At 34.0% G+C, this 4000-nt stretch overlaps 1 pseudogene; it reads right to left on the bottom strand.

Annotated features, from left to right (window-relative positions):
• Positions 1 to 1936: 1936 nt before the first annotated feature.
• Positions 1937 to 2890, bottom strand: LOC149226301 (nuclear transcription factor Y subunit A-1-like; annotated as a pseudogene).
• Positions 2891 to 4000: the final 1110 nt, after the last annotated feature.

The following is a 4000-nucleotide window of genomic DNA, read 5'->3' as shown; positions in this document are numbered from 1 at the left end:
AATTCTGGTAGTCTTGCTACTGTCTGTAATTTGTTAATGGAACATTGTTGGGTTATGCTCAAGGAATTATCATCTAAATTGATTCCATGTGTTGTAATTCAAGTATTTCTTGAAATCCAAGATAATGTTGGATTAACATTGCAATTCTTCAGCTCTTGAGAATAATCACATATTTAGAAAACTATACAAGTTCACTCAAGTCTGATGCATATATTCATAAGGGTTAAGTTGTACAGTGATGGATAGATTGTAATGGATCGTTCTATTATTTCTTGCAAGGATCAAACCTCAATTTCGGGCATTTTTAGGGCATTAATTTATACATATTCAGGTTATTGAGTACCTATAGTCGTTAACAAGTTGAACAAGACTTGTACAAAATGTCAAATGATGCCAGAAGTCGTTGACATATTACAAGTATTTGCAAGTGACGTTCATTGTTGCAATATGCTTCTTAAAGCCTTAGATCATATGGAACAACTGGAATTAGTGATGGAAATATTTAAAGAATTACAAGAAAGGGGATTTTGTCCTAATACTTGGAAGTATGTTGTTGAAAATTTTTGTTATAGGGGTAAGCTAGCAGAAGCCCCCAAAATTATACAAGCCATCCATCAAACAAGCTACGTTCCTAAATTTTGTACCTATTCTTTACTTATTGATGGATACTGCAAGGAAAGTAGAGTGTCAGAGGCTCTTGATCTTGTGAATGATCTCATTTCACAAGGAGGCTTTATGCCTCAAATTAAAACTTACAATGCACTTAACAAAGGTCTTTGCAGGATAGGTAATTTGACGGATGTCAACTGCCTCCTACAACAAATTCATCAAAGGAGATTGAAACCAAGCTTTGAAATTTATACAGTTTTAATTGAAACTCATTTGCAGAAGGGAAGCATTGGACATGTTAATGAGCTACACAATCAGATGCTAGAACATGGTCTTCTCCTTGACATGGCTAGCTATAGTTCATTCATTAGCATACTTTCTAAGCTTGGAATGGTAGAGGAAGTGAATAATATTATCTTTCAAATGTTAGACCAGGGATTTGTTCCTACATCAACGATTTTCTTTGCAGTTGTGGAGATCAACTGCCTCAAGGGAAATGTTGAACAACTAAACAGAATCCATGATGACATTATTAGAAAAGGTATAGTATTGAATGTTACAACTTATACTACACTAATTGAAGGGTTGTGTAAAGGAGGATAGCTATAAGAAGCAAATGAATGGTTTAATGAATTGCAGGAAAGGGTTTTGACTCAGAATACTTAAGTCTTCATTGTACTGATCATGCAATGAGATAGTTTTCGAAAAAGATAACTACTCTTATGTTGCATGTTTAGTTCTTTGATTACCATGTCCTCACTATGGTAATTGTGTATGCCAATGTAGTCTTAGAATGTGTGTAGATAAAAACCCATCTAAACATCATATTTTTAATCATACTTTCTTGAATAAAATAATTTCTAATTTAAATTATGACATGATCAATTATCTAATGGTAACCAACAAAGAATGATTTTCCTATTAGAAATACTAGATGGTGTAGGTCAATTTATTGACCAAACATTAGAACACTAAATCATAGTACTACTGGAAGTCAACATTGTATCAGAAACATGCTCAAGTGTAGCAGGCCTTCCATCTCGTGACTTCCATAAACAGGGTATCAAATGCATGAGGATTTGACCAAAGCTTCCTAGATATTTTTACATCAAACATCATCATCCTAAGAGAAACCTAAGGCAAGTTGCTTTCCGATATGATAACATTGGAAAACAAAAATAAATCTGCAATCTTTAGTTCAACTTCCTTCCCTCCCAGTACCATAAGTTTCACTTTCCTTGAACTGAAGTAAATTTCTTCCATACTCTAGTGTTATAATTATATGAAACATGACACTCAAACAAATAAGAGCCCAACCAAACCGATGTCAAACTTTCATTGGATCATAGTAGTTATCTGCTGCAACCCATTTGATTATATATCCCATACCTTACCCATTCTCATTGAAACAGGACTGAAACCTAATAAATGGCAATATGAACTAGCACAGTGGTAAAGATACCCTCATCCATTCCCTTGAATATAGTTGTAACCTGTTCCATCAGGGCATGATTCTGACATGCTTGTAACTTCTGATTTTGACAACCCTGAATTACCATGTACCTTTGAAGAATTCATATTTCCATTTTTAGACTACAAAGCTTCAGTGCTTGATGAACTAATAACTTATGCATGTTGTCTGTCTGTTAATTTCCAATCATCAACATTAACTTTTTTGTCTCTAACGATTCTATATTTAGGAAGCAACCACCACATACCATTTATCTTTACATTGCATGAATATGATGAGATTCATGGAGATAAGGATGAAGAGAAGACATAATAGTATGAGAAACAATACATAAAAAGATAGAAACCATGCCAATATATCAATAACCAAATATGTTGGCATGCTTACTTCAGAAGATGAAATCAATAAAATTTGGCTAGCCAAAAGAGGATGAGGAAAAGTTCTTTTGAATAAGTGTTGTGAAGGAGCAGGGATTCTGACATCGGGGAGTGGTCCTTCCCCAAAAAATCTAGGGAAAGATGCCAGCCCAGGAGCATTCTATACATATGATTATTAGAATGTGTGTGTGTGTGTGGTCCTAGGAGTGGTCCTAGGAGCAACCGGGAGTGAGAGACCATAAAATGATCCAATTGAACACTGTTTTGAACAAAAATGTTAGGTATTTGAGAAATAATCATAAACACAACCGTTCATTACCTTCCTTACTTTGATGATCTTATTTTCTAATTCTGCTTTGGCTCGAGATTGTTGTCATCACAAAATTCCACGGTATTGTTTAGCATTGAAATAGACTGGTACATATTCAATCATATCATATAGTGAAATTAAATGAGTTAGCTCTCCAAATTCCTCATTTTCTTTGTGGGATCATATTACTCTAGGTACAAAATAGTCTTGATGACTTAAATTTGACACAACTAGAATTATCAAGTAAACTAGTCTTTCAACACAAATGTCTAGGCATTACAAAGGTGTCAATTATAATGTAAACTATTATGACGGATAAAGAAATCATGCATCCTATCAGGTATGGGTAGCATGGTAGATCATACAATGGGATGCCTCTGCATATGATAGAGCAAGTTGATTAGGTTCCACTAAAGTGACTCATTAATTGCTAGATAAGCTGTATAGTTTCTTTCAGTTATAGGAAAACTTTAAACAAGAAATCTGATATGTGTTGACTCATAGTCTTACAGTTTTTTCTGCTTTTCTTGTTAAACATAAATAGGAAACTCAGAAGTATGTTGACCCTAGCGCATCCATATTTCAAAACATCACAACAAGGCATGCCATCCATACCCCATTTTCCAATTTGTAGGTACGTGAAAAAAGCATGACATGAAAGCATTAGTTATTAAACTAGAATATTATATATGCAACAATGACATACAACAATAATACCTGTATTTGTTCTAAAATAAAGCAAAGGACCTTCACTAATGCACGTGCAAAGGAATAATTTGAATTTTTGTCCATTCCAGCCACTATCTCAGATAATTCATGAAATAAATTTTCATGAGCTACTTTTGACTCCTTATCATTTGTTGGAATAGCAAGCTTCAATACAACACCTAATGAATAACCCATAAGCTTACTAAGATACTCAATGTCTTGGCTTCCTGACTCCAATATCTAGATGAACAAAGAAAATATGAAAGTCAATTAAAATCCACATCAATACAATGCCACAAAAGCATTATCTCTTCTACAAAAATAGAAATTGAGACAAGAGTTCCACATTGATGCTTTCAATGATTTTTTATTTCCAACTTTCAGGAATCAATGAAAGAAGCTCATCCCCATCTTCTTCCACAATCTTGACCACCCAACTGTAATCAGGATGATCATGTGCATGATATTCTTCAACACTGATCCAAAAAGCTTTCTCCATTGTTTATCTAACTCGTGACTGCAAAA

The sequence above is a fragment of the Pinus tabuliformis genome, chromosome J (assembly GCF_031772625.1).
Source record: "Pinus tabuliformis cultivar Carrire ecotype Pingquan chromosome J, CPIR1, whole genome shotgun sequence".
Taxonomy (NCBI): Eukaryota; Viridiplantae; Streptophyta; class Pinopsida; order Pinales; family Pinaceae; genus Pinus; species Pinus tabuliformis.
The sequence above is the reverse complement of the archived record's forward strand: the minus strand, read 5'-3'. Positions and strand labels throughout refer to the sequence as shown.